Source organism: Geotrypetes seraphini, chromosome 15, assembly GCF_902459505.1.
Source record: "Geotrypetes seraphini chromosome 15, aGeoSer1.1, whole genome shotgun sequence".
Classification (NCBI taxonomy): Eukaryota; Metazoa; Chordata; class Amphibia; order Gymnophiona; family Dermophiidae; genus Geotrypetes; species Geotrypetes seraphini.
Window position 1 is genome coordinate 6,949,157 of NC_047098.1, and position 12,328 is coordinate 6,961,484.

Sequence of the window (12,328 nt, forward strand, 5' to 3'; positions counted from 1 at the left end):
TTCCAAAGGAAAGGCCTGTACTTTCTTTGGTGTGGGAAAGCTACGGTAGTATTCTTGTGCCTTCTGACAGGGATGGCGGTTTTCGACCTGAGGAACTGATTAGTCAGATTCCTTTGAAAATGTCACTTCCCCAAATGTGAAACAGGTGCAAAGGGCAGAAAAGAACTTGGCTTATGGATTTGACATAGCACCTTAATGTTGGACAACCAATAAAACACTGCTAATATTAAATTATAGACGAAACCCAGAAGGCTCCCAATCAACAGATCAGATTGGTTCCAGGCTTGTGCCTGCTACAGTCATCATGGACCGTGGAATGACAATGATCCTGAGATGGACTTTAATGAAAGAATCAAAGTTCCAAATATACATTAAAAATCCAAGTTCCAAATAAACAATAAAATAATCCACATAAAGAATAAAAATCCACATAGAAATCAAAAGGACCTAGTCCGCTAGTGGAGCAGGACCCAAAACGGTCTGCGTTTCGACAAGATGTCTTCTTCAGGGGTCCCTAAGAGTCCTACGATGATGAATACATGGAAAAACTGGTGTGTGGAGAATCGAACGCTGCTGGAACATAAGGCCCATGAAGACTGGCCAATCTTCTCATAACTAACCTCAATCTCTGACTTTACATTACATTACATTAGTTATTTTTATTCCGCTTGTACCTTGCGGTTCAAAGTGGATTACATAAGAAGAGAACTGGACATTTCCAGGAGGGTACATGACATTGGAGAATACAGGTTGAGGGTATAGACTTAATAACAGAATGAGTGTATAGACATAATAACATTGGAAGATAAATCACTTTACAATCTTTGCAATTTGAAATGGTTGAATTAGCATTGATGCTTGGAAAAGAGGCAGCTGAGGGGAGATATGATTGAAGTCTACAAAATCCTGAGTGGAGTAGAACGGGTACAAGTGGATCGATTTTTCACTCTTGTCAAAAATTACAAAGACTAGGGGACACTCCATGATGTTACAGGGAAATACTTTTTAAACCAATAGAAGGAAATATTTTTTCACTCAGAGAGTAGTTAAGCTCTGGAACGCGTTGCTAAAGGTTGTGGTAAGAGCGGATAGTGTAGCTGGTTTTAAGAAAGGTTTGGATAATTCCTGGAGGAAAAGTCCATAGTCTGTTATTGAGAAAGGCACGGGGGAAGCCACTGCTTGCCCTGGATCGGAAGCATGGAATGTTGCTACTCTTTGGGGTTCCGGAATCTTGCTATTCTTTGAGATTCCGGAATGTTGCTACTCCTTGGGTTTTGGCCAGGTATTAGAGACCTGGAATGGGCTTGATGGACCATTGGTCTGACCCAGTAAGGCTATTGTTATGTTCTTATGATGTAAAACAAGATACAAGTGTATTGTTTCTACATCTGAGATGCCAGTGCTGTGGGTGCATATGTGCCCCACCCCCCCCTCATATTGAGCAACTGCCTTGACTGGCTGGGGAGGTGTAATTTCTGTTAGGTTTGACACCCCCAAACATTTTGAAAAAGCTCATTTTCAACTGCAAGGAAAGGGTGTGGGATTCGATATTCTGCCTTTCTGTGGTTCCAATTAAAGCCGTTTTATACCTATGGCATTGGAGCTACTGTGGGAACCAAATCCAGTTTCCCTGGCACTAACCATTGGGCTTCTCCAGACTTGATCTTCTCTTCCCTCCTTGTTTTTCTGCCTCACTATTCACTGTTTACCATTTTGGACGCGTTCATAATTGTGTTGCTGTAGTTTGCTGTAATTGCAGTGTTTGGGAACTATTTTTGTAACTGTCCAAACAAACCAGGCTCAGCCTCTCTTACGAAGAGGACAGACTCCTAATTGTCTCTATGGGGGCAAAGGCTGCTCCATCGCTAAATGATTGTGAAGCAGAAACGTTTCCTGTTGCTTGATTTTTCTAATTATGGAAATGAAAGGGGGGGAAAAAAGTGGAACATTCGAAGTAGCAAAAGGACTGTTTAAAGTTAGGAGAAAGCGGCTCATCTGGAAGCCATCAGTATTTGTTCCCGAGGCCTGCTGAAATTATGACTTCCTTTCAGACACCGCAGGAGGAGCTGCGTGATATGAATGAGGGGAACTAAGACTGGGGAAGAGCCTTTCTCCCAGTGTGATAACAAAGCCACCTTTTAAGTCAAATCAAAGTTGTCTGGGCAGAGAATTTGCATAGATTGTTCCGATTTTAGTAAATGTGCAGCTGAAGACCATCCCTTAATTAAAGATTTCCTGAGGATCTCTAGCTGGAAGGCAGGATCTTCGTGGTGGAGGGATGGTCCAAAAAAGACCAGCTCCTCTTCTGAGAAACCAGCAAAGACTATAGTAACATCATTTTGCTTTTCCCAGAAGCCGATTTCAATGTTCTGAGGTCGGACCATTTACTACTAATCATTTCTCTAGCGCTACTAGACATACGCAGAGCCGTACATCAAAACACAGAAGAGACAGTCATAAGAATTGTCACTGCTCGGTCAGACCAGTGGTCCATCATGCCCAGCAGTCCGCTCACGCGGCGGCCCTTAGGTCAAAGACCAGTGCCCTAATTGAGACTAGCCTTACCTGCGTACGTTCTGGTTCAGCAGGAACTTGTCTAATTTCGTCTTGAATCCCTGGAGGGTGTTTTCTCCTATTTGAATCGCTGAAGGGTGTTTTCCCCTATAACAGCCTCCGGAAGAGCGTTCCAGCTTTCCACCACTCTCTGGGTGAAGAAGAACTTCCTTATGTTCGTACGGAATCTATCTCCTTTTAACTTTAGAGAGTGCCCTCTCGTTCTCCCTACCTTGGAGAGGATGAACAACCTGTCCTTATCTACCAAGTCTATTCCCTTCAGTACCTTGAATGTTTCGATCATGTCCCCTCTCAGTCTCCTCTTTTCAAGGGAGAAGAGGCCCAGTTTCTCTAATCTCTCACTGTACGGCAACTCCTCCAGCCCCTTAACCATTTTAGTTGCTCTTCTCTGGACCCTTTCGAGCACTACCGTGTCCTTCTTCATGAACGGCGACCAGTGCTGGATGCAGTATTCCAGGTGGGGGGCGTACCATGGCCCAGTACAGCGGCAAAGTAACCTTCTCCGATCTGCTCGTGATCCCCTTCTTAATCATTCCTAGCATTCTGTTTGCCCTTTTTGCAGCCACCGCACATTGTGTGGACGGCTTCATCGACTTGTCAACAAGTACTCCTAAGTCTCTTTCCTGGGGGGGGGGGGTCTCTCCGAGTACCGCATCAGACATCCTGTATTCGTGTATAAGATTTTTGTTACTGACATGCATCACCTTACACTTTATCCATGTTAAACTTCATTTGCCTTGTCGCGGCCCATTTCTTGAGTGTGTTTATGTCACGTTGCAGGTCTTCGCAATCCTTCTGCGTCTTCACTATTCTGAATAACTTCATATCATTTGCAAATTTAATCACTTCGCTCATCGTACCAATTTCCAGGTTGTTTATAAATATGTTGAAGAGCACGGGTCCAAGCACCGAATCCTGTGGCACTTCACTCATGACGCTTTTCCAGTCCGAGTATTGTCCATTTACCCCCACTCTCTGTTTCCTATCCGCCAACCAGTGTTTAATCCACATGAGTATTTCACCCTCGATTCCATGGCTCACAATTTTTCAAAGTAGTCGTTCATTGGGACCTTGTCGAACGCCTTCTGAAAATCCAGATGTACAATGTCAACTGTCTCGCCCTTGTCTATCAGTCCCTGCTCTAAAAAGCTTACAACCTAATCAAGACCCAAACTGGACAAGAAGGCACATCAATCCACTGGGCTTAGGTAGGGGAATTACAGAGTGAATGATAACACAGATATTGGTGCTTAGCAGGTGGTATTGAAAGCAGCTTCAAAGAAGTGGCCTTTGAGTCTGGATTTGAAGACTGCCAGAGACGGAGCCTGGCGTATTGCGTCAGACAGTTTGTTCCAGGCATACAGCGCAGCAAGGTAGAAGGAACAGGAGTCTGGAGTTGGTTGTTGAGGAGAAGGGTACAGGTAAGAGAGACTTTATCCGATAAGTGGAGTATCCAAGGGGGAGGGAGTGTGCGGAGAGAGGAGAGATACTGAGGAGATGCAGACCAAATACACTTGTAGGTCAATAAGAAGAGCGGATAGGGAACCAATGAAGTGACTTGAGGAGAGAGGTAATGTAGGTAGAGCAACAGTGATGGACTTTGACACTTAAGCTGTCTATACATTTTATAGGAAAGATGGCCGGATAATAAAGCTGAGAACATGGAAACAATGGTTGACATCTCCAGTGGTTCCCAACCTTGTCCTGGAGGACCATCAGGCCAATCGGGTTTTCAGGATAGCCCTAATGAATATGCATGAGAGATATTTGCATATAATGGAAGTGAGAGGCATGCAAATCTGCTCCATGCATATTCATTAGGGCTAGCCTGAAAACCCGATTGGCCTGGTGGTCCTCCAGGACAGAATTGGGAACCACTGGCTTAAAGCACAAACCAAAACATCAGAAAGCCACAAAGTTGACAAGTATTGGGGGAAGGGGGATTGCCACAATCATTCAAAATCAAATCATCATAATAAATTGTGGAGAAAAACCAACCTCAATCCAGTGGTTCCTGGCCCGCAAGGTACCCAAAGGAGCCTGTATCCTCACTGCAACCTGAATATGATTCATTCATTCAAATTAAAGAATGACACGGTGACAAAATTCATCACCGTTCCTGTCCCTGCGGATAACCACGGTAAACCATCTTCATGTCATTGTTTAAGGAAAGAGGGAAGAATTAGAGTATGAATGGCCACAACCACTGACCCGCAAGCTTTGCTTTGAAGAATGCTGAGATTGAGCAGCAACATTCCAGAGCAGAGATTGTGATGTCATAATGCCTCATTCCACCAGTGCCTAAGAGCCAATCACATCAGTGATGTCACAATGGCTTCATTATCCTTGGCTCCCATAAGAATCAGAGCATGAATGGCCACAACCGCTTTGCTTTGAAGAATGCTGGTGTAGAAGGACTGAGGTTGAAATAGACACTAGAAAATGACATGGGATTATTTCCCGCGGTTATCCGCGGGGACGGGAACGGTGATGAATTTTGTCACCGTGTCATTCTCTAATTCAAATAGAAGAAATTTCAAGACTGTGAACTTGTTGAATTCAGGACTGCACACCAATAAACTCATGAAACACTTTTAAATTTACGAAGCACACTGTCCAGAACTAAATATATCCCAAAACACTGGCACAGCTTTTGAATTCAGCTCTGTCTTCTTTTCCCGGCATCTTCATCTGCCACTTGACGTGTGGCCTTGATCAGGACCCTTAACTTTTCGTGTGCTTATGCTCACACGGTGAGCTCTTCAGGGTATAGAGGAGAAGCAGTCTTGTATAGTATCATGTCCGCTACCCGGAGGCCAATTTCATAGCGCACTAACCCCCCCTCTTTTATGAAGCATAGCGTGGGTTTTAGCGCCAGCAGCTGCGCTAACGTTCATAGGAATTCTGTGAGCGTCGGAGCAGTTACAGCCACTGCCGGCACTAAAACCCCACGTAAAAGGGGGTAATTTTGGTGTCAGGAAATTTAACATTCTTTGGTCTCTTCAAACTTATCAAAAGGCTATACAACAGGGTCGTTTTAAGAGTTTTAGGGATGTTTGGGAACCATTGGCTATATATTGTAAAGAAGAATAATTGAGTTTCATTTAATAGTCAAGTACACATACACATCCTGGGAGGGGGGCGGAGGAAGGGAAGGGAATGGTATTGGAATTGGTCCAAGGATTTTATGAATAGTTTCTTAAAGGTTTGATATATTTGTTTTTTAATTGGGAGGGTGGGGGAAATTTCTTGGTGTAGCAATATTTGTAAGTTTTGTTGCGCTTATTATATAGTGTACATATATGTGAATCATTATTGCACATTTGTAGTTTGAAAATCAATAAAGAATTTGGGGAAAACAAAGGCTTTTTAGATATTTATCTAAAGCACAGTGTTGATAGAGCATTTTTCCTAAGCTGATGATCAAATGATTTTGCAAGTGAGATCTGGTATGTGCAGCATAGTTTTGTATGTTAAAAGCCGTTTTAATGTGTGTCAATTACCTTGCAAGAGCTTAGCACAAAATGAATTTGATAATAAAATGCAAAACAGCTAATTCTTTTCTAGCAGCACACAGAAAAATATACGTGTTAAACTTGCAAAATTGGGCAAAGACCCATTTTCACAAAAAACACTATTCCTCTTAAGGCTTAGCTAATTTTTTATGCAATAATATTCTGTTAATGTGCTAACTTTGAAGCTTCTAAATTAATGCAAAACTCATTTGCATGTAATTAGGATGGATCATTAAAGCAAGCTAATTAACAGACTTTGGTTCATTATCCTCCAAAGCTTTTATCACTTTATGGCTGCCAGCATTTGTGGAATTTCTTTTTTGATTTTTTTTTTTTTTTTTTTTTTGCCTAATTAATCTATTGAATAGTTTAGGTTTCTTTTTTTTTCTAGTATGGAAAGAGAAAAAATATGAAATGTGATGCCTTAGACTAGAGGAAATGATACAAATACAGGACACAATTATCCCTGTGTGACTTCCTTCTGTTTTATCGGAGGGGGGTGGGAGATCACCAACCAATCACAGGTGGATTCCTGTATCAATCCCCCTACAAGTAAAATTTATTATTACCTACTGGAGTCTTTAGTAGTCCCAAATACTTGCTTCTTAAAACTTATTTGTTTTGTAATGTAGAATCTCTCTTCAAATATCTGGTTGTTTTATCTTTGAACTACTTGTTATTGAAATAAATAATGTATCTACCCACTAAGGGTTATTGCTTATATAATATGTAGTTGCTTTGCTATATATTTGATTTGTGTAGGTTTGATAAAACAGGCTCTGTTCAGATAAATGCTCATTCCAGGGGCATGCCTTGCATTAATCGCACAGAGAAGATATTCACCGCACAGGTACTGTTCTGCATGCAATGCCAGACAAGGCAGAGGTTCCTGCACTATCACATTCACAAAATGATAAAGGGGATGGAACGCTTCTCGTATGAGGGCAGGCTAAAGAGGTTAGGGCTCTTCAGCTTGGGGGACACTGAGGGGAGATAGGATTGAAGTCTACAAAATCCTGAGTGGAGTAGAACGGGTAGAAGTGGATCGATTTTTTCATTCTGTCAAAAATTACAAAGACTGGGGGGGGGGGGGGGGGGACACTCGATGAAGTTACGGGGAAGGAAATACTTTTAAAACCAAGAGGAGGAAATATTTTTTCACTTGGAGAATAGTTAAGCTCTGGAACGCGTAGGCCAGAGGTTGTGGTAAGAGCGGATAGCGTCGCTGTTTTTAAGAAAGGTTTGGACAAGATCCTGGAGGAAAAGTCCATAGTCTATTAATGAGAAAGACATGGGGGAAGCCACTGCTTGCCCCGGATCGGTAGCATGGAATGTTGCTACTCTGGAATTCTGGAATTTTGCTATTTCTTTGGTATTCTATATGGAATGTTGTTACTCTTTGGGTTTTGGCCAGGTACTAGTGACCTGGATTGACCACTGTGAGGACAGGCTACTGGTCTTGATGGACCTTGGTCTGACCCCGTGAGGCTATTCTTATGTTCTTATATAAATAGAGTGCCAGCAATCCATCCATCACCTCCTGTCTCAAGATCCCGTCCTGCACATAACTGTCCAACCCCCAAGTCTCAAGGCCACCCCCAAGCCCTTCCCTACTCTAGCTCAGCAAGCACTGCTATCAAGCTCCGTCCATTCCCAATGCCTACCTAACCCTCCCCCACCCAAGACATGCAGGATGTTTGAACTAGTGGGGCTAGACAGGCGTATATCCCCTCTGCTTATGTTCAAAATGCCCTTGGGAGTTGCTGACCCCTAGTGTAGTACTGGAGAACTAGGGGGATGGGGTAGGATTAGTTAGGGAATAGGTGTGGAAGGGCTAGGTGATCTAGAGTGGGAAAGGGTCGGGTAGGGGGTTTTGGGAAGAGGGATTATGAGACTTTGTGGGGATTAGGAGGTGGTCCTGGGAATTTGGAGGGGTTGGGTGGGAGTTCATAATGGTGGGGGTGGAATGGAGGTGTGGCCCAAGGCAGCTACGTTATGAGGCTGCCGATAACTCTGCTGAACCTATTGGTATTTGCTATGGACAGGTGTGACGGCTCATGGGCGTGGCCTGTGTGCTACCTGTCACTAACGATTATTCCTCCACTCTGTACCTGTCGGGCCTACTCTCTGTCCATTTTAGGCATGAAGCAGTTAGCACCTGATTTATGCTGTTTTCATGTGTGTAAATTGTGTCGCAATCTTACTTGAGAAATGAGGCAACAGTGTCAGTTGGGTTCTATTTATTTGTTGAATTATATTAATTGACACAGAACTCATTGATGAGCTTCCGAAGAGCAGCGAAGGCCTTCTCTTCAACTAAAGGCCCAACTGCAACTAATTCCCTCTGATCTCTCTCCACCAACAACTACCAGCTGGCGACCCCCCTGGTCCAATCTTCTGTAATGCTCCAGAAATTCCCTATGAATGTTGTCAAGTTACTGTACTGCCCAACCTTGCCCTTTTGCGCCTGTATTGTATTGCCAAATGTACTATCCAATGTTGGCTTCTAACCCGTTCTGAGCTCCCGGAAGGACAGAGTAGAAATTGAATCAAATGAAACAGTATATCTGGCCAATGAAATTATAGAAACATGTGGTTTGTTGCGTTTGAACCAGCATCTTCTTGATTATTTAGCCAGCTGGATAACTCAATTTCTAAGACTTGGACCCTTTTCTTGGACTATGACACAATTGTTATTGTGGGCTCATACTAATATTTAATACCTAGTAAAAGTCACACTATGAGCTGCTTAATGTAGCTTAGTAAACATGCTCCCTAGTTTGAATTCATGCTAGAGAATGACACGGGGACAAATTTTTCCCCCATCCCCACGGTGGGTTCATTTTCCCGTCGTGAGTTCTTTTCCTGTCCCTGCTCCATTCCTACAAGCTCCGTCTTCATCTGCCCAAGCCTCAAACGCTTTAAAATCCTAAACAGCAACATTCTAGAGCTCAGATTGTGATGTCATAATGTCTCATTCCGCCAATGCCTAAGCTCCGCCCTCATCCGCACAAGCCTCAAACACTTTAAAATCTTAAACAGCAACAATCTAGAGCTCAGATTGTGATGTCATAATGCCTCATTCCACCAATGCCTAAGCTCCGCCCTCATCCGCACAAGCCTCAAACACTTTAAAATCTTAAACAGCAACATTCTAGAGCTCGGATTGTGATGTCATAATGCCTCATTCCACCAATGCCTAAGCTCTGTCCTCGTCTGCACAAGCCTCAAACGCTTTAAAATCCTAAGTGTTCGAGGCTTGTGCGGTTAAGGTAGAGCTTGCAGGAATGGGGCAAGGACAGCAACAAAACTTGCGGGGACGAGGACTAATTTCTTCCCGTGTCATTCTCTCTTTCTTACTGACTTGTTTCTAGAAAAAGCAGGTCCTGATTTCTAATAATATTTACAGATTTTAACTGTTGCAAGCACCTGAAGGTGAAAGACTGATCTAGCAGTTAGTCATATGCTGGGAACCCAGGGGTCAAACCCCTCTTCTCCCATTGCCATTTCTGATGACCTTGGCTCTGGGTCTTCACTTGAGATGTGTGCATCCGTGTGTCTCCATTTCTCTGCCTGATTGTACCCTCCTGACATGCGATGGAATAGATTTCATAAGCTGTGTGGGTTTGGGAAGGGCTCCAGGGTTATGAAATCTGTTTTGTTGTTAGCTATTCAAAGGGCTGTTTAAAATGTGGGCCATGTGCTTTGACTCATGCTTTTCATGCCATTGATGGAAGGTAAATGGAACAGGAATCTGGAGGGCAGTCTTAATGTGAGAAGGGAGACTGATTTTCTTGTGTTTCTGTGAATTTTTTTCTCTCTTCTTTCTATGAGTGAGATCCACAGAGTTGTATGGTTCTTTTTCTGCTATATTCCATGTTAGCTACTCCTAAGAACATAAGAATCGCCATACTGGGCCAGACAGAAGGTCCATGAAGCCCAGTATCCTAGTGGGCAACCTAGGTCCCAAATACTTAGCTGGATCCCAAGTAGTAAAACAGATTTTATGCTGCTTATCCTAGGAAGAAGCAATGGATTTCACCAAGCTATCTCAATAATGACCTGATGACTTCTCTTTTTTAAACCCCGCTAAGCTAACTGATTTCACCACATATTCCAGCGTTTAATTACACATTATGCGAAGAAATATTTTCTCTGGTTTGTTTTAAATCTACTACTTAGTAGCTTCATTGTGTACATCACCATCATATATTTATGAATGTGTGGTCTATAAAATCTCTCACATTGAAAAAAAAAAAAAGTTTGTGCCCCTCTCCCCAAATTTAAGATCCTAATGTTTCTGTTTTTCCTGCCATTTTTTTTTTTTTTTTTTTTTTAAATTAAGCAGTTAGAACCAGTAGAACTGGGATTGTGACCTGGAGGCACTGCAGGTAATCTCTCATGAATCTTCTATTTATATTAGATAGCCTGAACATTAGACCAGCTTGGGATGTCCCAGGTACTGTTATGGTTGAGATCTCCAGCAGTAGAATGAAAATGCATATTTTCTGAGCTTTGCGTCATTTCTGAGGAGCAATAAGAAAACTATAGGTTCCATTTTAGGAGTCACCACCCAGGAAAAGGATCTGGATGACGTCATTGATAATACATTGAAACCTTCTCTTCAGTGTCCAGCGGTGGCTAAGAAAACAAACAGAATATCGAGAATTAGGGAAGGAATGGAAAACAAAGCTGACTGTTCTGCCTTTGTGTCTTTCAAAATTCAATATTCACACTGTCCTACTTTTTTAGACAGGCAATTAATACCCCACTGCCCTTCAAATAATCAAAATCTACTGTGTGTGCCATCATTAAAAGTCATTAACACTAGACGTAATGAAATCTTCTCAATCACTACTCCCCAGCTGTGGAACTCGCTTCCAATCCACCTTAGACAAGAAACTTCATTAGACAGGTTTAAATGTTCATTAAAAACTTTCTTATTTAAGGACATGTTCGAAAATTAAAACAATGATCCAATCCTGGCCAAACAGGACAATGCTTGCACCTTGGCCCTGCACCGCTGACTTTTAAAGGACCTTGATTTTGTTGTGACCTCCTAACCCAGGGGTGGGCAACTCCGGTCCTCGAGGGCCTGAATCCAGTCGGGTTTTCAGGATTTCCCCAATGAATATGCATTGAAAGCAGTGCATGCAAGTAGATCTCATGCATATTCATTGGGGAAATCCTGAAAACTCAACTGTCCTTTTCTTGGGTACTTTCACCCATTACCTGCCCTCCCATCGTATAACTGTACTTCGGGTTCCTTGACATTTCTCTACATTAAACTTCATCTGCCATCTCATTGCCCACTCTTCTAGTTTGTTCAGGTCCCTTTGTAAGTCTTCATAATCCTCTCTTGTCCCAACTCCACTAAAGAGTTTGGTGTTGTCTGCAAATTTTATTACTTCGCACTTCGTCTCTGCTTCTAGATCATTTATAAATACATTGAACAGCAGCGGTTCGAGTACCGACCCCTGCGGAACACCACTCGTGACCCTCCTCCAGTCCGAGTAGTGGCCCTTCACTCCTACCCTTTGCTTTCTACCCGTCAGCCAATTTTTGATCCATCTATGTACGTCTCATAGTAACATAGTAGATGACAGCAGATAAAGACCCGAATGGTCCATCTAGTCTGCCCAACCTGTCTCCTTCCATCCCATGGTTCTTTAGTTTCCGTAGTAGGCGTTCATGGGGTACCTTGTCAAAGGCTTTTTGGAAATCTAGGTATACGATGTCTATGGGGTCCCCTTTGTCCATTTGTTTGTTAATTCCTTCGAAAAAGTTCAATAAGTTCGTTAGGCACGATCTTCCCTTGCAGAAGCCATGTTGGCTTGTTTTTATCTAGTGCAAAGTGACATTTGTTTTGTGGGCTTTATAGAAGGGGGAACCCCTGTGAATGCTATAAACCAGAATCCTATACCACCCTTAGGTCTAGCACCTGTGCCCAGTGCTTCTGTGGGCTAGCTTCGTGTCAGCTGTGCCTAAGGTCCCCCAATCAATTCTGCTGGGTCTGGGGATGCTGTAGTCACAGTGCATGGTGATTGCTCCAAGGTGACACCTAGTGGCTGAATTCATCGCTAAAAGACCAGTCTAGATTCTTGGGGCGGGAGGGGGAAAGGGAGGACATAAAAAGACATGTAAAACATTCCGCAGAGTTGCAAATAAAAGTTCATGGCACCAACATCTCAGGCAAGAGGAAACTGCTCAGATCACATTAAACGAATGGGAGAAAAAGT